General features: G+C 44.6%; 1 long non-coding RNA gene across 1 annotated transcript in view; it reads left to right on the forward strand.

Annotated features, from left to right (window-relative positions):
* The window catches only part of LOC135003732 (uncharacterized), a 392,040-nt gene extending 369,658 nt beyond the window's left edge, over positions 1-22,382 (forward strand). Inside the window, exons 3-4 of the long non-coding RNA XR_010204677.1 lie at positions 20,729-21,061; positions 22,343-22,382. This is a non-coding gene — a long non-coding RNA (uncharacterized LOC135003732). The remainder of the gene's footprint in view (positions 1-20,728; positions 21,062-22,342) is intronic.
* The last annotated feature ends 860 nt before the right edge of the window (positions 22,383-23,242 follow it).

The raw sequence follows: 23,242 nt of genomic DNA on the forward strand, positions 1-23,242 counted from the left end.
ACTGTAAAGTGTAAGAAAGGGGGACTCTACTGCCATAATGTGTAAAAAAAAGAGGAACTCTGCCTAATGTCTAAAAAAGGGGGACTCTGCCGGCCTAATGTGTAAAAAAGGGAGACTCTGCCTGCCTAATGTGTAAAATAGGGGACTCTGCTTGCTTAATGTATAAAAAGGGGGACTCTGCTACTGTAATGTGTAAAAAGGGACTATACCTGCCGTACTGTGTAAAAGGGAGCTTTGCCTAAGGTAATGTGTAAAGAGCTCTGTGACCACGCCCCTTCCCCATGAATCCACATGCATTGACCCTGTTTTGTATATGGGGTGTGGAGGGGGGGGGGGGGGCGGCGCCGATGCTGTATCTTGCACACAGCGCTAAAATGTCTAGTTACGGCACTGCTAAGAACTAATGGTGGTATTAAAATATTATTACTGAATTTATTCCTATATGGGAGGGGGTGGGGAGGGTGGACTGCATGCCATGTTAAACTGCAGACTTTATTATAATTGTTCTGATTGCAAGTGTTCTTAGTGCTTGGAGTGTGCACCTGCATTTTCTCTTTTTTCAGTGTGAATTTATTTCTAGCATGATCAATTGTTTTTCAAAACTAGCGTTAAGGAGCAATTTGCTGAGTTGTATGGTGACCCATGGTTTGTGCCCTGACTCTTAGACTACCTACTCCAAAGCCTAGCAAAGAATGGAAATCTAATAAGGTGTAGTGTAGGATCAATATACCAAAGAAGTCTTACAACTGAGGCTGCTGCACAACCATAATCATAAGCTGGAATATGTAGGCAAACTATGGCCCAGTCTGTAAATATTCACACTGGCTGGCAGAGTATAAGCGAGTACTTTAATCCCACAACAGCTGGAGGCACAGGTAATGTACCCCTTTACAGGCATTATAGGCACTTTTGAGTTCTCTGAATCTCTTCTGCACAGACCTTCAGGACCTCACACTTTTAATTGCAACAGTATTATATTTTAGTGTGAACCTTGTGCTCTGTCTGCTTCTTCTCAGTAAGTATTTATTTTATGCCTGACATGTTTAAATGTATTAACCGTTTGCTGTAGAAATCTGTCACAACCAGCTGGCAGGGTGAAAATTTTTGGAATACAGCCAGAAGCGCGTTTCTCCATATGTCTACTTGTACGGTGCAGCTCAACTGAACGCAACATCTTTTAAGGAATAATTCTTAGAATTATTGTCTTATAGTTACAGCCTCTCTAGACAAAAGCAGCTTGCTGCAGTTTTATACAGTGTTAGGAATAGTATGCAGTCTCAGTCAAGTGTAGGGGAGAATTCCAAAAGTGATTTCGACGCCAATCTTTCTGTTTCTAATGTGAAAAAAATAATTACAATTAGAGATGTGTGGTTTGGATTTCCTCAAATACGAGCACACCCGAACTTAGCGGTTCCGAGTCGAATTTAAGTCCCAGTTCAGAGTTACTTTGGGGTTTCGAGTGGAACTGAGTTTCAGCCTGGGTCTGTTGGCTGATCGGAACTCGGGTTTTGGGTTGCATGTAAACAGTTCCATATTACACAATTCATCTTTTATTTTTTGGGGGGTTATTATCAATGTGCAGTGATTTTTAAAGGAATCAAAAAGTGAACCAAAAGCAGAATCCGAACTAGAGGCTAGATTTGCAAAAAACAAAACATGATGATGAATTAGAAGCAAAACGAAAACACGGTTGTCCACACACATCTCTAGTTACAATTAGTGATGTGCACCGGACATGTTTCGGGTTTTGTGTTTTGGTTTTGGATTCGGTTCCGTGGCCGTGTTTTGGATTCGGACGCGTTTTGGCAAAACCTCACCAAAATTTTTTTGTCGGATTCGGGTGTGTTTTGGATTCGGATGTTTTTTACAAAAAACCCTAAAATACAGCTTAAATCATAGAATTTGGGGGTCATTTTGATCCCATAGTATTATTAACTTCAATAACCATAATTTCCACTCATTTCCAGTCTATTCTGAACACCTCACACCTCACAATATTATTTTTAGTCCTAAAATTTACACCGAGGTCGCTGGATGGCTAAGCTAAGCGACACAAGTGGCCGACACAAACACCTGGCCCATCTAGGAGTGGCACTGCAGTGTCAGGCAGGATGGCACTTCAAAAAAATAGTCCCCAAACAGCACATGATGCAAAGAAAAAAAGAGGCGCACCAAGGTCGCTGTGTGACTAAGCTAAGCGACACAAGTGGCCGACACAAACACCTGGCCCATCTAGGAGTGGCACTGCAGTGTCAGGCAGGATGGCACTTCAAAAAAATAGTCCCCAAACAGCACATGATGCAAAGAAAAAAAGAGGCGCACCAAGGTCGCTGTGTGACTAAGCTAAGCGACACAAGTGGCCGACACAAACACCTGGCCCATCTAGGAGTGGCACTGCAGTGTCAGACAGGATGGCACTTCAAAAAAATAGTCCCCAAACAGCTCATGATGCAAAGAAAAATGAAAGAAAAAAGAGGTGCAAGATGGAATTGTCCTTGGGCCCTCCCACCCACCCTTATGTTATATAAACAGGACATGCACACTTTAACGAACCCATCATTTCAGCGACAGGGTCTGCCACACGACTGTGACTGAAATGACTGGTTGGTTTGGGCCCCCACCAAAAAAAGAAGCAATCAATCTCTCCTTGCACAAACTGGCTCTACAGAGGCAAGATGTCCACCTCATCATCATCCTCCGATTCCTCACCCCTTTCACTGTGTACATCCTCCTCACAGATTATTAATTCGTCCCCACTGGAATCCACCATCTCAGGTCCCTGTGTACTTTGTGGAGGCAATTGCTGCTGGTGAACGTCTCCACGGAGGAATTGATTATAATTCATTTTGATGAACATCATCTTCTCCACATTTTCTGGAAGTAACCTCGTACGCCGATTGCAGACAAGGTGAGCGGCTGCACTAAACACTCTTTCGGAGTACACACTGGAGGGAGGGCAACTTAGGTAGAATAAAGCCAGTTTGTGCAAGGGCCTCCAAATTGCCTCTTTTTCCTGCCAGTATACGTACGGACTGTCTGACGTGCCTACTTGGATGCAGTCACTCATATAATCCTCCACCATTCTTTCAATGGTGAGAGAATCATATGAAGTGACAGTAGACGACATGTCAGTAATCGTTGGCAGGTCCTTCAGTCCGGACCAGATGTCAGCACTCGCTCCAGACTGCCCTGCATCACCGCCAGCGGGTGGGCTTGGAATTCTTAGCCTTTTCCTCGCACCCCCAGTTGCGGGAGAATGTGAAGGAGGAGATGTTGACGGGTCACGTTCCGCTTGACTTGACAATTTCTCACCAGCAGGTCTTTGAACTAGAGATGAGCGCCTGAAATTTTTCGGGTTTTGTGTTTTGGTTTTGGGTTCGGTTCCGCGGCCGTGTTTTGGGTTCGAACGCGTTTTGGCAAAACCTCACCGAATTTTTTTTGTCGGATTCGGGTGTGTTTTGGATTCGGGTGTTTTTTTCAAAAAACACTAAAAAACAGCTTAAATCATAGAATTTGGGGGTCATTTTGATCCCAAAGTATTATTAACCTCAAAAACCATAATTTACACTCATTTTCAGTCTATTCTGAATACCTCACACCTCACAATATTATTTTTAGTCCTAAAATTTGCACCGAGGTCGCTGTGTGAGTAAGATAAGCGACCCTAGTGGCCGACACAAACACCGGGCCCATCTAGGAGTGGCACTGCAGTGTCACGCAGGATGTCCCTTCCAAAAAACCCTCCCCAAACAGCACATGACGCAAAGAAAAAAAGAGGCGCAATGAGGTAGCTGTGTGAGTAAGATTAGCGACCCTAGTGGCCGACACAAACACCGGGCCCATCTAGGAGTGGCACTGCAGTGTCACGCAGGATGGCCCTTCCAAAAAACCCTCCCCAAACAGCACATGACGCAAAGAAAAAAAGAGGCGCAATGAGGTAGCTGTGTGAGTAAGATTAGCGACCCTAGTGGCCGACACAAACACCGGGCCCATCTAGGAGTGGCACTGCAGTGTCACGCAGGATGTCCCTTCCAAAAAACCCTCCCCAAACAGCACATGACGCAAAGAAAAAAAGAGGCGCAATGAGGTAGCTGTGTGAGTAAGATTAGCGACCCTAGTGGCCGACACAAACACCGGGCCCATCTAGGAGTGGCACTGCAGTGTCACGCAGGATGTCCCTTCCAAAAAACCCTCCCCAAACAGCACATGACGCAAAGAAAAAAAGAGGCGCAATGAGGTAGCTGACTGTGTGAGTAAGATTAGCGACCCTAGTGGCCGACACAAACACCGGGCCCATCTAGGAGTGGCACTGCAGTGTCACGCAGGATGTCCCTTCCAAAAAACCCTCCCCAATCAGCACATGATGCAAAGAAAAAGAAAAGAAAAAAGAGGTGCAAGATGGAATTGTCCTTGGGCCCTCCCACCCACCCTTATGTTGTATAAACAAAACAGGACATGCACACTTTAACCAACCCATCATTTCAGTGACAGGGTCTGCCACACGACTGTGACTGATATGACGGGTTGGTTTGGACCCCCCCCAAAAAAGAAGCAATTAATCTCTCCTTGCACAAACTGGCTCTACAGAGGCAAGATGTCCACCTCATCTTCACCCTCCGATATATCACCGTGTACATCCCCCTCCTCACAGATTATCAATTCGTCCCCACTGGAATCCACCATCTCAGCTCCCTGTGTACTTTGTGGAGGCAATTGCTGCTGGTCAATGTCTCCGCGGAGGAATTGATTATAATTCATTTTAATGAACATCATCTTCTCCACATTTTCTGGATGTAACCTCGTACGCCGATTGCTGACAAGGTGAGCGGCGGCACTAAACACTCTTTCGGAGTACACACTTGTGGGAGGGCAACTTAGGTAGAATAAAGCCAGTTTGTGCAAGGGCCTCCAAATTGCCTCTTTTTCCTGCCAGTATAAGTACGGACTGTGTGACGTGCCTACTTGGATGCGGTCACTCATATAATCCTCCACCATTCTATCAATGTTGAGAGAATCATATGCAGTGACAGTAGACGACATGTCCGTAATCGTTGTCAGGTCCTTCAGTCCGGACCAGATGTCAGCATCAGCAGTCGCTCCAGACTGCCCTGCATCACCGCCAGCGGGTGGGCTCGGAATTCTGAGCCTTTTCCTCGCACCCCCAGTTGCGGGAGAATGTGAAGGAGGAGATGTTGACAGGTCGCGTTCCGCTTGACTTGACAATTTTGTCACCAGCAGGTCTTTCAACCCCAGCAGACCTGTGTCTGCCGGAAAGAGAGATCCAAGGTAGGCTTTAAATCTAGGATCGAGCACGGTGGCCAAAATGTAGTGCTCTGATTTCAACAGATTGACCACCCGTGAATCCTTGTTAAGCGAATTAAGGGCTGCATCCACAAGTCCCACATGCCTAGCGGAATCGCTCCCTTTTAGCTCCTTCTTCAATGCCTCCAGCTTCTTCTGCAAAAGCCTGATGAGGGGAATGACCTGACTCAGGCTGGCAGTGTCTGAACTGACTTCACGTGTGGCAAGTTCAAAGGGCATCAGAACCTTGCACAACGTTGAAATCATTCTCCACTGCGCCTGAGACAGGTGCATTCCACCTACTATATCGTGCTCAATTGTATAGGCTTGAATGGCCTTTTGCTGCTCCTCCAACCTCTGAAGCATATAGAGGGTTGAATTCCACCTCGTTACCACTTCTTGCTTCAGATGATGGCAGGGCAGGTTCAGTAGTTTTTGGTGGTGCTCCAGTCTTCTGTACGTGGTGCCTGTACGCCGAAAGTGTCCCGCAATTCTTCTGGCCACCGACAGCATCTCTTGCACGCCCCTGTCGTTTTTTAAAAAATTCTGCACCACCAAATTCAAGGTATGTGCAAAACATGGGACGTGCTGGAATTTGCCCATATTTAATGCACACACAATATTGCTGGCGTTGTCCGATGCCACAAATCCACAGGAGAGTCCAATTGGGGTAAGCCATTCCGCGATGATCTTCCTCAGTTGCCGTAAGAGGTTTTCAGCTGTGTGCGTATTCTGGAAAGCGGTGATACAAAGCGTAGCCTGCCTAGGAAAGAGTTGGCGTTTGCGAGATGCTGCTACTGGTGCCGCCGCTGCTGTTCTTGCGGCGGGAGTCCATACATCTACCCAGTGGGCTGTCACAGTCATATAGTCCTGACCCTGCCCTGCTCCACTTGTCCACATGTCCGTGGTTAAGTGGACATTGGGTACAACTGCATTTTTTAGGACACTGGTGAGTCTTTTTCTGACGTCCGTGTACATTCTCGGTATCGCCTGCCTAGAGAAGTGGAACCTAGATGGTATTTGGTAACGGGGGCACACTGCCTCAATAAATTGTCTAGTTCCCTGTGAACTAACGGCGGATACCGGACGCACGTCTAACACCAACATAGTTGTCAAGGACTCAGTTATCCGCTTTGCAGTAGGATGACTGCTGTGATATTTCATCTTCCTCGCAAAGGACTGTTGAACAGTCAATTGCTTACTGGAAGTAGTACAAGTGGGCTTACGACTTCCCCTCTGGGATGACCATCGACTCCCAGCGGCAACAACAGCAGCGCCAGCAGCAGTAGGCGTTACACGCAAGGATGCATCGGAGGAATCCCAGGCAGGAGAGGACTCGTCAGAATTGCCAGTGACATGGCCTGCAGGACTATTGGCATTCCTGGGGAAGGAGGAAATTGACACTGAGGGAGTTGGTGGGGTGGTTTGCGTGAGCTTGGTTACAAGAGGAAGGGATTTACTGGTCAGTGGACTGCTTCCGCTGTCACCCAAAGTTTTTGAACTTGTCACTGACTTATTATGAATGCGCTGCAGGTGACGTATAAGGGAGGATGTTCCGAGGTGGTTAACGTCCTTACCCCTACTTATTACAGCTTGACAAAGGGAACACACGGCTTGACACCTGTTGTCCGCATTTCTGGTGAAATACCTCCACACCGAAGAGCTGATTTTTTTTGGTATTTTCACCTGGCATGTCAACGGCCATATTCCTCCCACGGACAACAGGTGTCTCCCCGGGTGCCTGACTTAAACAAACCACCTCACCATCAGAATCCTCCTGGTCAATTTCCTCCCCAGCGCCAGCAACACCCATATCCTCCTCATCCTGGTGTACTTCAACACTGACATCTTCAATCTGACTATCAGGAACTGGACTGCGGGTGCTCCTTCCAGCACTTGCAGGGGGCGTGCAAATGGTGGAAGGTGCATGCTCTTCACGTCCAGTGTTGGGAAGGTCAGGCATCGCAACCGACACAATTGGACTCTCCTTGTGGATTTGGGATTTCGAAGAATGCACAGTTCTTTGCTGTGCTGCTTTTGCCAGCTTGAGTCTTTTCATTTTTCTAGCGAGAGGCTGAGTGCTTCCATCCTCATGTGAAGCTGAACCACTAGCCATGAACATAGGCCAGGGCCTCAGCCGTTCCTTGCCACTCCGTGTGGTAAATGGCATATTGGCAAGTTTACGCTTCTCCTCCGACAATTTTATTTTAGGTTTTGGAGTCCTTTTTTTTCTGATATTTGGTGTTTTGGATTTGACATGCTCTGTACTATGACATTGGGCATCGGCCTTGGCAGACGACGTTGCTGGCATTTCATCGTCTCGGCCATGACTAGTGGCAGCAGCTTCAGCACGAGGTGGAAGTGGATCTTGATCTTTCCCTAATTTTGGAACCTCAACATTTTTGTTCTCCATATTTTAATAGGCACAACTAAAAGGCACCTCAGGTAAACAATGGAGATGGATGGATTGGATACTAGTATACAATTATGGACGGGCTGCCGAGTGCCGACACAGAGGTAGCCACAGCCGTGAACTACCGCACTGTACTGTGTCTGCTGCTAATATATAGACTGGTTGATAAAGAGATAGTATACTCGTAACTAGTATGTATGTATAAAGAAAGAAAAAAAAACCACGGTTAGGTGGTATATACAATTATGGACGGGCTGCCGAGTGCCGACACAGAGGTAGCCACAGCCGTGAACTACCGCACTGTACTGTGTCTGCTGCTAATATATAGACTGGTTGATAAAGAGATAGTATACTCGTAACTAGTATGTATGTATAAAGAAAGAAAAAAAAACCACGGTTAGGTGGTATATACAATTATGGAAGGGCTGCCGAGTGCCGACACAGAGGTAGCCACAGCCGTGAACTACCGCACTGTACTGTGTCTGCTGCTAATATAGACTGGTTGATAAAGAGATAGTATACTCGTAACTAGTATGTATGTATAAAGAAAGAAAAAAAAACCACGGTTAGGTGGTATATACAATTATGGACGGGCTGCCGAGTGCCGACACAGAGGTAGCCACAGCCGTGAACTACCGCACTGTACTGTGTCTGCTGCTAATATATAGACTGGTTGATAAAGAGATAGTATACTCGTAACTAGTATGTATGTATAAAGAAAGAAAAAAAAAACACGGTTAGGTGGTATATACAATTATGGACGGGCTGCCGAGTGCCGACACAGAGGTAGCCACAGCCGTGAACTACCGCACTGTACTGTGTCTGCTGCTAATATAGACTGGTTGATAAAGAGATAGTATACTCGTAACTAGTATGTATGTATAAAGAAAGAAAAAAAAACCACGGTTAGGTGGTATATACAATTATGGACGGGCTGCCGAGTGCCGACACAGAGGTAGCCACAGCCGTGAACTACCGCACTGTACTGTGTCTGCTGCTAATATATAGACTGGTTGATAAAGAGATAGTATACTCGTAACTAGTATGTATGTATAAAGAAAGAAAAAAAAACCACGGTTAGGTGGTATATACAATTATGGACGGGCTGCCGAGTGCCGACACAGAGGTAGCCACAGCCGTGAACTACCGCACTGTACTGTGTCTGCTGCTAATATATAGACTGGTTGATAAAGAGATAGTATACTCGTAACTAGTATGTATGTATAAAGAAAGAAAAAAAAACCACGGTTAGGTGGTATATACAATTATGGACGGGCTGCCGAGTGCCGACACAGAGGTAGCCACAGCCGTGAACTACCGCACTGTACTGTGTCTGCTGCTAATATATAGACTGGTTGATAAAGAGATAGTATACTCGTAACTAGTATGTATGTATAAAGAAAGAAAAAAAAACCACGGTTAGGTGGTATATACAATTATGGACGGGCTGCCGAGTGCCGACACAGAGGTAGCCACAGCCGTGAACTACCGCACTGTACTGTGTCTGCTGCTAATATATAGACTGGTTGATAAAGAGATAGTATACTCGTAACTAGTATGTATGTATAAAGAAAGAAAAAAAAACCACGGTTAGGTGGTATATACAATTATGGACGGGCTGCCGAGTGCCGACACAGAGGTAGCCACAGCCGTGAACTACCGCACTGTACTGTGTCTGCTGCTAATATAGACTGGTTGATAAAGAGATAGTATACTCGTAACTAGTATGTATGTATAAAGAAAGAAAAAAAAAACACGGTTAGGTGGTATATACAATTATGGACGGGCTGCCGAGTGCCGACACAGAGGTAGCCACAGCCGTGAACTACCGCACTGTACTGTGTCTGCTGCTAATATATAGACTGGTTGATAAAGAGATAGTATACTCGTAACTAGTATGTATGTATAAAGAAAGAAAAAAAAACCACGGTTAGGTGGTATATACAATTATGGACGGGCTGCCGAGTGCCGACACAGAGGTAGCCACAGCCGTGAACTACCGCACTGTACTGTGTCTGCTGCTAATATAGACTGGTTGATAAAGAGATAGTATACTCGTAACTAGTATGTATGTATAAAGAAAGAAAAAAAAAACACGGTTAGGTGGTATATACAATTATGGACGGGCTGCCGAGTGCCGACACAGAGGTAGCCACAGCCGTGAACTACCGCACTGTACTGTGTCTGCTGCTAATATAGACTGGTTGATAAAGAGATAGTATACTCGTAACTAGTATGTATGTATAAAGAAAGAAAAAAAAACCACGGTTAGGTGGTATATACAATTATGGACGGGCTGCCGAGTGCCGACACAGAGGTAGCCACAGCCGTGAACTACCGCACTGTACTGTGTCTGCTGCTAATATATAGACTGGTTGATAAAGAGATAGTATACTCGTAACTAGTATGTATGTATAAAGAAAGAAAAAAAAACCACGGTTAGGTGGTATATACAATTATGGACGGGCTGCCGAGTGCCGACACAGAGGTAGCCACAGCCGTGAACTACCGCACTGTACTGTGTCTGCTGCTAATATAGACTGGTTGATAAAGAGATAGTATACTCGTAACTAGTATGTATGTATAAAGAAAGAAAAAAAAACCACGGTTAGGTGGTATGTACAATTATGGACGGGCTGCCGAGTGCCGACACAGAGGTAGCCACAGCCGTGAACTACCGCACTGTACTGTGTCTGCTGCTAATATATAGACTGGTTGATAAAGAGATAGTATACTACTAATATTATATATACTGGTGGTCAGGTCACTGGTCACTAGTCACACTGGCAGTGGCACTCCTGCAGCAAAAGTGTGCACTGTTTAATTTTAATATAATATTATGTACTCCTGGCTCCTGCTATAACCTATAACTGGCACTGCAGTAGTGCTCCCCAGTCTCCCCCACAATTATAAGCTGTGTGAGCTGAGCAGTCAGACAGATATATAATATATATAGATGATGCAGCACACTGGCCTGAGCCTGAGCAGTGCACACAGATATGGTATGTGACTGACTGAGTCACTGTGTGTATCGCTTTTTTCAGGCAGAGAACGGATATATTAAATAAACTGCACTGTGTGTCTGGTGGTCACTCACTATATAATATATTATGTACTCCTGGCTCCTGCTATAACCTATAACTGGCACTGCAGTAGTGCTCCCCAGTCTCCCCCACAATTATAAGCTGTGTGAGCTGAGCAGTCAGACAGATATATATAATATTATATATAGATAATAGATGATGCAGCACACTGGCCTGAGCCTGAGCAGTGCACACAGATATGGTATGTGACTGAGTCACTGTGTGCTGTGTATCGCTTTTTTCAGGCAGAGAACGGATTATAAATAAAACTGGTGGTCACTGGTCACTATCAGCAAAACTCTGCACTGTACTGAGTACTCCTAATGCTCCCCAAAATTAGTAAATCAAGTGTCTCTCTAATCTATTCTAAACGGAGAGGACGCCAGCCACGTCCTCTCCCTATCAATCTCAATGCACGTGTGAAAATGGCGGCGACGCGCGGCTCCTTATATAGAATCCGAGTCTCGCGATAGAATCCGAGCCTCGCGAGAATCCGACAGCGTCATGATGACGTTCGGGCGCGCTCGGGTTAACCGAGCAAGGCGGGAAGATCCGAGTCGCTCGGACCCGTGAAAAAAAACATGAAGTTCTGGCGGGTTCGGATTCAGAGAAACCGAACCCGCTCATCTCTACTTTGAACCTCTGCAGACTTGTGTCTGCCGGAAAGAGAGATACAACGTAGGTTTTAAATCTAGGATCGAGCAAGGTGGCCAAAATGTAGTGCTCTGATTTCAACAGATTGACCACCCGTGAATCCTGGTTAAGCGAATTAAGGACTCCATCCACAAGTCCCACATGCCTAGCGGAATCGCTCTGTTTTAGCTCCTCCTTCAATGTCTCCAGCTTCTTCTACAAAAGCCTGATGAGGGGAATGACCTGACTCAGGCTGGCAGTGTCTGAACTGACTTCACGTGTGGCAAGTTCAAAGGGTTGCAGAACCTTGCACAATGTTGCGCTTGAGTCAGGTGCATTCCCCCTCCTTTGCCTATATCGTGGGCAGATGTATAGGCTTGAATGGCCTTTTGCTGCTCCTCCATCCTCTGAAGCATATAGAGGGTTGAATTCCACCTCGTTACCACCTCTTGCTTCAGATGATGGCAGGGCAGGTTCAGGACTGTTTGGTGGTGCTCCAGTCTTCTGTACGCGGTGGCTGAATGCCGAAAGTGGGCCGCAATTCTTCGGGCCACCGACAGCATCTCTTGCACGCCCCTGTCGTTTTTTAAATAATTCTGCACCACCAAATTCAATGTATGTGCAAAACATGGGACGTGCTGGAATTTGCCCAGATGTAATGCACGCACAATATTGCTGGCGTTGTCCGATGTCACAAATCCCCAGGAGAGTCCAATTGGGGTAAGCCATTCTGCAATGATCTTCCTCAGTTTCCGTAAGAGGTTGTCAGCTGTGTGCCTCTTCTGGAAAGCGGTGATACAAAGCATAGCCTGCCTAGGAACGAGTTGGCATTTGCGAGATGCTGCTACTGGTGCCGCCGCTGCTGTTCTTGCTGCGGGAGGCAATACATCTACCCAGTGGGCTGTCACAGTCATATAGTCCTGAGTCTGCCCTGCTCCACTTGTCCACATGTCCGTGGTTAAGTGGACATTGGGTACAACTGCATTTTTTAGGACACTGGTGAGTCTTTTTCTGAGGTCTGTGTACATTTTCGGTATCGCCTGGCTAGAGAAAATGGAACCTAGATGGTATTTGGTACCGGGGACACAGTACCTCAATCAAGTCTCTAGTTGCCTCTGAATTAACGGTGGATACCGGAACCACGTTTCTCACCGCCCAGGCTGCCAAGACCTGAGTTATCTGCTTTGCAGCAGGATGACTGCTGTGATATTTCATCTTCCTCGCAAAGGACTGTTGGACAGTCAATTGCTTACTGGAAGTAGTACAAGTGGTCTTCCGACTTCCCCTCTGGGATGACGATCGACTCCCAGCAGCTACAACAGCAGCGCCAGCAGCAGTAGGCGTTACACTCAAGGATGCATCGGAGGAATCCCAGGCAGGAGAGGACTCGTCAGACTTGCCAGTGACATGGCCTGCAGGACTATTTGCTTTCCTGGGTAAGGAGGAAATTGACACTGAGGGAGTTGGTGGTGTGGTTTGTAGGAGCTTGGTTACAAGAGGAAGGGATTTAGTGGTCAGTGGACTGCTTCCGCTGTCACCCAAAGTTTTTGAACTTGTCACTGACTTATGATGAATGCGCTGCAGGTGACGTATAAGGGAGGATGTTCCGAGGTGGTTAACGTCCTTACCCCTACTTATTACAGCTTGACAAAGGCAACACATGGCTTGACACCTGTTGTCCGCATTTGTGTTGAAATAATTCCACACCGAAGAGCTGATTTTTTTTGTATTTTGACCAGGCATGTCAATGGCCATATTCGTCCCACGGACAACAGGTGTCTCCCCGGGTGCCTGACTTAAACAAACCACCTCACCATCAGAATCCTCCTTGTCAATTTCCTCCCCAGCACCAGCAACACCCATATCCTCATCCTGGTGTACTTCAACAGTGACATCTTCAATTTGACTATCAGGAACTGGACTGCGGGTGCTCCTTCCAGCACTTGCAGGGGGCGTGCAAATGGTGGAAGGCGCAAGCTCTTCCCGTCCAGTGTTGGGAAGGTCAGGCATCGCAACCGACACAATTGGACTCTCCTTGGGTATTTGTGATTTAGAAGAACGCACAGTTCTTTGCTGTGCTTTTGCCAGCTTAAGTCTTTTCATTTTTCTAGCGAGAGGATGAGTGCTTCCATCCTCATGTGAAGCTGAACCACTAGCCATGAACATAGGCCAGGGCCTCAGCCGTTCCTTGCCACTCCGTGTCGTAAATGGCATATTGGAAAGTTTACGCTTCTCCTCAGACGCTTTTAATTTTGATTTTTGGGTAATTTTACTGAACTTTTGTTTTTTGGATTTTACATGCTCTCTACTTTGACATTGGGCATCGGCCTTGGCAGACGACGTTGATGGCATTTCATCGTCTTGGCCATGACTACTGGCAGCAGCTTCAGCACGAGGTGGAAGTGGATCTTGATCTTTCCCTATTTTAACCTCCACATTTTTGTTCTCCATTTTTTAATGTGTGGAATTATATGCCAGTAACTATCAATAGCAATGGCCTACTACTATATATACTACGCACAACTGAAATGCACCACAGGTATGGATGGATAGTATACTTGATGACACAGAGGTAGGTAGAGCAGTGGCCTTCCCTACCGTACTGCTATATATACTGGTGGTCACTGTCAGCAAACTGCAAAACTAAAATGCACCACAGGTATAGAATGTAGATGGATAGTATACTTAATGACGACACAGAGGTAGGTACAGCAGTGGCCTTCCGTACCGTACTGCTATATATAGTATACTGGTGGTCACTGTGTCAGCAAACTGCAAAACTAAAATGCACCACAGGTATAGAATGTAGATGGATAGTATACTTAATGACGACACAGAGGTAGGTACAGCAGTGGCCTTCCGTACCGTACTGCTATATATAGTATACTGGTAGTCACTGTGTCAGCAAACTGCAAAATTAAAATGCACCACAGGTATAGAATGTAGATGGATAGTATACTTAATGACGACACAGAGGTAGGTACAGCAGTGGCCTACCGTACCGTACTGCTATATATAGTATACTGGTGGTCACTGTGTCAGCAAACTGCAAAACTAAAATGCACCACAGGTATAGAATGTAGATGGATAGTATACTTAATGACAACACAGAGGTAGGTACAGCAGTGGCCTTCCGTACCGTACTGCTATATATAGTATACTGGTGGTCACTGTGTCAGCAAACTGCAAATCTAAAATGCACCACAGGTATAGAATGTAGATGGATAGTATACTTAATGACGACACAGAGGTAGGTACAGCAGTGGCCTTCCGTACCGTACTGCTATATATAGTATACTGGTGGTCACTGTGTCAGCAAACTGCAAAACTAAACTGCACCACAGGTATAGAATGTAGATGGATAGTATACTTAATGACGACACAGAGGTAGGTACAGCAGTGGCCTTCCATACCGTACTGCTATATATAGTATACTGGTGGTCACTGTGTCAGCAAACTGCAAAACTAAAATGCACCACAGGTATAGAATGTAGATGGATAGTATACTTAATGACGACACAGAGGTAGGTACAGCAGTGGCCTTCCGTACCGTACTGCTATATATAGTATACTGGTGGTCACTGTGTCAGCAAACTGCAAAACTAAAATGCACCACAGGTATAGAATGTAGATGGATAGTATACTTAATGACGACACAGAGGTAGGTACAGCAGTGGCCTTCCGTACCGTACTGCTATATATAGTATACTGGTGGTCACTGTGTCAGCAAACTGCAAAACTAAAATGCACCACAGGTATAGAATGTAGATGGATAGTATACTTAATGACGACACAGAGGTAGGTACAGCAGTGGCCTTCCGTACCGTACTGCTATATATAGTATACTGGTGGTCACTGTGTCAGCAAACTGCAAAACTAAAATGCACCACAGGTATAGAATGTAGATGGATAGTATACTTAATGACGACACAGAGGTAGGTACAGCAGTGGCCTTCCGTACCGTAATGCTATATATAGTATACTGGTGGTCACTGTGTCAGCAAACTGCAAAACTAAAATGCACCACAGGTATAGAATGTAGATGGATAGTATACTTAATGATGACACAGAGGTAGTTACAGCAGTGGCCTTCCGTACCGTACTGCTATATATACTGGTGGTCACTGTGTCAGCAAACTGCACAACTGAAATGCACCACAGGTATAGAATCTAGATGGATAGTATACTTAATGACGACACAGAGGTAGGTACAGCAGTGGCCTACTGTACCGTAATGCTATATATTATATACTGGTGGTCATAGAGATGAGCGGGTTCGGTTTCTCTGAATCCGAACCCGCCAGAACTTCATGTTTTTTTTCACGGGTCCGAGCGACTCGGATCTTCCCGCCTTGCTCGGTTAACCCGAGCGCGCCCGAACGTCATCATGACGCTGTCGGATTCTCGCGAGGCTCGGATTCTATCGCGAGACTCGGATTCTATATAAGGAGCCGCGCGTCGCCGCCATTTTCACACGTGCATTGAGATTGATAGGGAGAGGACGTGGCTGGCGTCCTCTCCGTTTAGAATAGATTAGAGAGACACTTGATTTACTAATTTTGGGGAGCATTAGGAGTACTCAGTACAGTGCAGAGTTTTGCTGATAGTGACCAGTGACCACCAGTTTTATTTATAATCCGTTCTCTGCCTGAAAAAAGCGATACACAGCACACAGTGACTCAGTCACATACCATATCTGTGTGCACTGCTCAGGCTCAGGCCAGTGTGCTGCATCATCTATTATCTATATATAATATTATATATATCTGTCTGACTGCTCAGCTCACACAGCTTATAATTGTGGGGGAGACTGGGGAGCACTACTGCAGTGCCAGTTATAGGTTATAGCAGGAGCCAGGAGTACATAATATATTATATAGTGAGTGACCACCAGACACACAGTGCAGTTTATTTAATATATCCGTTCTCTGCCTGAAAAAAGCGATACACACAGTGACTCAGTCAGTCACATACCATATCTGTGTGCACTGCTCAGGCTCAGGCCAGTGTGCTGCATCATCTATATATTATATATCTGTCTGACTGCTCAGCTCACACAGCTTATAATTGTGGGGGAGACTGGGGAGCACTACTGCAGTGCCAGTTATAGGTTATAGCAGGAGCCAGGAGTACATAATATTATGTTAAAATTAAACAGTGCACACTTTTGCTGCAGGAGTGCCACTGCCAGTGTGACTAGTGACCAGTGACCTGACCACCAGTATATATAATATTAGTAGTATACTATCTCTTTATCAACCAGTCTATATATTAGCAGCAGACACAGTACAGTGCGGTAGTTCACGGCTGTGGCTACCTCTGTGTCGGCACTCGGCAGCCCGTCGATAATTGTATATACCACCTAACCGTGGTTTTTTTTTCTTTCTTTATACATACATACTAGTTACGAGTATACTATCTCTTTATCAACCAGTCTATATATTAGCAGCAGACACAGTACAGTGCGGTAGTTCACGGCTGTGGCTACCTCTGTGTCGGCACTCGGCAGCCCGTCCATAATTGTATATACCACCTAACCGTGGTTTTTTTTTCTTTCTTTATACATACATACTAGTTACGAGTATACTATCTCTTTATCAACCAGTCTATATTAGCAGCAGACACAGTACAGTGCGGTAGTTCACGGCTGTGGCTACCTCTGTGTCGGCACTCGGCAGCCCGTCCATAATTGTATATACCACCTAACCGTGGTTTTTTTTTCTTTCTTTATACATACATACTAGTTACGAGTATACTATCTCTTTATCAACCAGTCTATATATTAGCAGCAGACACAGTACAGTGCGGTAGTTCACGGCTGTGGCTACCTCTGTGTCGGCACTCGGCAGCCCGTCCATAATTGTATATACCACCTAACCGTGGTTTTTTTTTCTTTCTTTATACATACATACAAGTTACGAGTATACTATCTCTTTATCAACCAGTCTATATATTAGCAGCAGACACAGTACAGTGCAGTAGTTCACGGCTGTGGCTACCTCTGTGTCGGCACTCGGCAGCCCGTCCATAATTGTATATACCACCTAACCGTGGTTTTTTTTCTTTCTTTATACATACATACTAGTTACGAGTATACTATCTCTTTATCAACCAGTCTATATATTAGCAGCAGACACAGTACAGTGCGGTAGTTCACGGCTGTGGCTACCTCTGTGTCGGCACTCGGCAGCCCGTTCATAATTGTATATACCACCTAACCGTGGTTTTTTTTTCTTTCTTTATACATACATACTAGTTACGAGTATACTATCTCTTTATCAACCAGTCTATATATTAGCAGCAGACACAGTACAGTGCGGTAGTTCACGGCTGTGGCTACCTCTGTGTCGGCACTCGGCAGCCCGTCCATAATTGTATATACCACCTAACCGTGGTTTTTTTTTCTTTCTTTATACATACATACTAGTTACGAGTATACTATCTCTTTATCAACCAGTCTATATATTAGCAGCAGACACAGTACAGTGCGGTAGTTCACGGCTGTGGCTACCTCTGTGTCGGCACTCGGCAGCCCGTCCATAATTGTATACTAGTATCCAATCCATCCATCTCCATTGTTTACCTGAGGTGCCTTTTAGTTGTGCCTATTAAAATATGGAGAACAAAAATGTTGAGGTTCCAAAATTAGGGAAAGATCAAGATCCACTTCCACCTCGTGCTGAAGCTGCTGCCACTAGTCATGGCCGAGACGATGAAATGCCAGCAACGTCGTCTGCCAAGGCCGATGCCCAATGTCATAGTACAGAGCATGTCAAATCCAAAACACCAAATATCAGTAAAAAGCCTCTTTTTTTCTTTGCGTCATGTGCTGTTTGGGGAGGGTTTTTTGGAAGGGACATCCTGCGTGACACTGCAGTGCCACTCCTAGATGGGCCCGGTGTTTGTGTCGGCCACTAGGGTCGCTAATCTTACTCACACAGCTACCTCATTGCGCCTCTTTTTTTCTTTGCGTCATGTGCTGTTTGGGGATGGTTTTTTGGAAGGGCCATCCTGCGTGACACTGCAGTGCCACTCCTAGATGGGCCCGGTGTTTGTGTCGGCCACTAGGGTCGCTAATCTTACTCACACAGCTACCTCATTGCGCCTCTTTTTTTCTTTGCGTCATGTGCTGTTTGGGGAGGGTTTTTTGGAAGGGACATCCTGCGTGACACTGCAGTGCCACTCCTAGATGGGCCCGGTGTTTGTGTCGGCCACTAGGGTCGCTTATCTTACTCACACAGCGACCTCGGTGCAAATTTTAGGACTAAAAATAATATTGTGAGGTGTGAGGTATTCAGAATAGACTGAAAATGAGTGTAAATTATGGTTTTTGAGGTTAATAATACTTTGGGATCAAAATGACCCCCAAATTCTATGATTTAAGCTGTTTTTTAGTGTTTTTGAAAAAAACACCCGAATCCAAAACACACCCGAATCCGACAAAAAAAATTCGGTGAGGTTTTGCCAAAACGCGTTCGAACCCAAAACACGGCCGCGGAACCGAACCCAAAACCAAAACACAAAACCCGAAAAATTTCAGGCGCTCATCTCTAGTCACTGGTCAGCAATACTCTGCACTGTACTCCTCCTATATAATATTATACTGGTGGTCCCCAGTCCCCACAATAAAGCAGCACACTGAGCACAGATATGGAGTGTTTTTCAGGCAGACAACGTATACTGGTGGTCACTGTCAGCAAAACTCTGCACTGTACTCCTGCTATATAATACAGCTGCTCCCCAGTCCCCACAATTAAGCAGTGTGAGCACAGATATATGCAGCACACTGAGCACAGATATGGAGCGTTTTTTTCAGGCAGAGAACTGATAACTGGTGGTCACTTATCAGCAAAAGTCTGCACTGTACTCCTCCTATAGTATACAGCTGCTCCCCAGCCCTCCCCACAATTAAGCAATAGTTCACAATCAAGTTCAACAATAATGGAGAGGACGCCAGCCACGTCCTCTCCCTAACATTTCCAATGCACGAGTGAAAATGGCGGCGACGTGCGGCTGCTTATACAGAATCCGAATCTCGTGAGAATCCGACAGCGGGATGATGACGTTCGGGCGCGCTCGGGTTACCCGAGCCATACGGGAGAATCCGAGTATGACTCGAACCCGTGTAAAAAGGGTGAAGTTCGGGGGGGTTCGGTTTCCGAGAAACCGAACCCGCTCATCACTAGTTACAATGCTATTTTCCAGTGCAAAACATTATACAGTATCCATACTGTATATACAACATTAGTATCGATACTGGAAAATACCATAGTAATGAATATAAACACAGAGGTGTTGCTTACAGGGCCTAATTTAAGGTTGATTGCAAAATAAAATTTTCCTCTAATGGGTAAAACCATGTGCACTGCAGATGGGGCAGATATAACATTTGCAGAGAGAGTTAGATTTGGGTGGGTTATTTTGTTTCTGTGCAGGGTAAATATTGGCTGCTTTATTTTTACACTGAAATTTAGATTTCAGTTTGAACACACCCCACCCAAATGTAACTCTCTCTGCACATGTTATATCTGCCCCACCTGCAGTGCACATGGTAGGTCATTCAGATCTGATCGCTGGGCTGTGTTTTTTGCTGTCCTGCATTCAGATAGTCGCCGCCTACAGGGGGAGTATATTTTCGCTGTGAAAGTGTGCGATCCTATGTGTACGCCGAGCTGCTAAAAATCTTTTTGTGCAGTGTGTGCGCAGCCCAGGACACACCCTCCCTGAAAACGATTGGGCACGCTTGTGTTTTTCCGGACACTACTTGTAAACGCTCAGTTGCCACCCACAAATGGCCTCTTCCTGTCAATCACCTTTTTCACGCCAAGTTCCATTGTGCTTTGTATACAGATTCAGACTCAGTTGCACACACATATACAAGTGTTGCATATGAAATGAATCGATGCAGTTTGGTGAAGCGCTTTTGCTGCACCACATTGCGACTAAGTCACAAAAAGAAGTTACACTGCTCAACTTGGCTCACTCATGTCAGGCACCTGGCTCTGCATGGACTATTAAGGCCACGTCTATGAGGACACATTTGTAACTGACTACTAGCTGCAATAGATGGTAACAGCAAGTCCACATTATTCCTAACCAGGGTGCGGGTTCTTAGTTGATGTGTGTTTTGTTGAGATAGTACATCCAGTAAATGCCACTCTAATCATCCAACGCGTTTCATCAGAAACGACTTCTTCAGGGATGTGGTAAATTGAAATCTGTCATGTACTGATGTCCTGTATGTGTTCAACACTCCACTTAACTGGCACTTTATAGAATTATTTGTTTTAATTTACAGTACCAGGACAGCAGAGACCCTGAAGAAACTCACAGAGGCTGAGGAGTAGATGAGGTATAGTTAGTGGAGGTGCCTCAACCTTCTGAGTGTCGAGAGCAGGACCAGCCTAGTGGATGTTGGCATCCTCCATCTTGGGACAGGTAAGCGCATTCATTGTCTTACCTGACTATGGTAAATTTTGTATCCAAAGGGATTTAATCTCAGCCAGTAATCTGGCAGCTGTTCAAAATGGTGCTGACCATGATCAAATTAGAGAGCAGAGTGTCCAATGGCAGAGAATGGGAAAGAAGAGCTAAAGAGAAAGAAGTTCCACAGGCCAGAAGAGAAGAAAAGGTAAGAAGCGGAGTTTTTTTTATCACCAGTTCTAAAAAAAACTTCTACCTTAGTAAATTTACCTCAATGATTTTAAGGCAGGATACATTCAAAAAAGATTATCTTTCCAATCCTTCTGGTTGGAATGAAAATCTGGTAATGTATGGGAGCAAATAACAATCAACAAATTTTCCAAGGATATTCACTTGAAAAAAAATGTTACATGGAAACATAGTTTTGACATTTTTAGACTGATTTACCCAGCAATGCAGGAAGTAGTCTATGTAATAGGATTCTGTTGAACACATCTTCAGGAGTGAAAGATTCGTGGATAGCATTAGACTTGATGTCTCTATGTTACCACTGCCAACAGTAGGCACGCTGCTGTACTTTGTTTCAGAATGTAAAGTCCCGGTTGTCTCTGCCAATATGCCAGGACCCTACAACTGAAGAGAACCAGGTGCCATATCCTGTTGTCGGCGCTGTTATTCTGTGTTGGATAATAGTGGGTTTCCTGACAAAGTGTTGTGGAGTCGCTGTAACAAGTTTCCTGCCACTGAGACAAAAGGTTGCCTATTTTTGTCCATTATTTAATTGTGAACAAAGTCTGACAACTTCCATGGTGATATATGACATGGGGCACTCAGCTTGTAATTGTAATAAGAGTTATAGACCAGCTTATTGTGAGCGCTGGTTTAATTCATCTTTATTCTTCCCCTTACTAAACCTAGCATTACTTTATGTACAATGCTAAAGAAATTAGACATGACCTTGAAACATGGGTAGAGTTCCAGACACAGGACTTTTTCTAATGCTGTTTATTGCTCCCTTTCAGTTAGGTAGTGAAAAGCAGATTGTGTCCCTGGGGTTTAGTAAAAAAAAAAAAGTAGTTGCGTCGCTAAGAAGCGAAACATAAAAAGGAGATAAAAGTTAAATGTTACCTGTGTTCAGAATGTGATTTAGTATTCTCCGAGAAATTGTATCCAAATTTTATTGTGCTCCCCATTAAAAGCTGAAGTTGAAACCATCTTTGCCACATAAAAATGATTAATACTTGGATGTTACAGGTTTGAATGTCAAATGCTTCCCACTTCCTGTCTAAATTTGCGCAGTTGCGCTCATATGAGCAAGTGCATGTTTATTTATTCATTGATTATCCCGCTATCAGGAAGATTGCGCATTTTAGGGATATTACTGGCCTAATAGATGGATGTACAGCATTTTGCAATACTATAATTACATAGTCATTTGGGGTAAAAAAAAATTCAGGTCACAGTATTACAATCATTTCTTATCCCACAGCTGAAAAGAAAAAAGTGGCAAATTCAAAATAATATAAAATGTAAGTAATTTTTTTTCCATTTCTTACAATTAAATAGTAATAAAAATTGTGACAAGCAGTGGCAAACGCAGGATTTGCATGGGGGGGTTTCCAGAACTAGGCGGAGCCAATCACGGGGTGCGGACTGAGGTGACCCAGTACATGCTGGGTCCGTAAAACTAGTGTGTCTGTGTGTGTGTGTGTGTGTGTGTATATATATATACACACACACACACACACACACACACACACACACACACACACACACACACACACACACAATGTAAGCTCTCGCGAGCAGGGCCCTCTTCCCTCATGTGCTTACCCTTTTCTTACTTTAATAATCTTCAGCTGCACCAAATCCAGCAGTCTTCTGCCACCTGATACTTATTCCAGTGTCATCTGCTGATGTAGCTATGTTATTTACCCTGTACTTGTCCTATATTGTCGTCAACTGTAAGTTGCTGTTTTCCTGTTTGATTATTTGTTTATGTACTCTGTAATTGGGCGCTGCGGAACTCTTGTGGCGCCATATAAATAGAGGATAATAATAATAATAATATATCTATATATATATATATATATATACATATATATATATATGTATACATACATACACACATACATATACACATATACATAGCATATTAAACATGCATACATATATATATATATGTACACACATACAGTACACATATATATATATATATATATATATTATATACACATGTATATATATATCATGTGTGTGTGTGTTTATATGTATGTATGTATGTATGTATGTATATATATACATGTGTATATATGTATGCACGTGGATATATATGTGCTATAAATTAAAATAAAGTAAACTTTTACTGCACTTAGAAGTGCCACAAGGA

The sequence above is a fragment of the Pseudophryne corroboree genome, chromosome 1 (assembly GCF_028390025.1).
Source record: "Pseudophryne corroboree isolate aPseCor3 chromosome 1, aPseCor3.hap2, whole genome shotgun sequence".
NCBI classification, from domain to species: Eukaryota; Metazoa; Chordata; class Amphibia; order Anura; family Myobatrachidae; genus Pseudophryne; species Pseudophryne corroboree.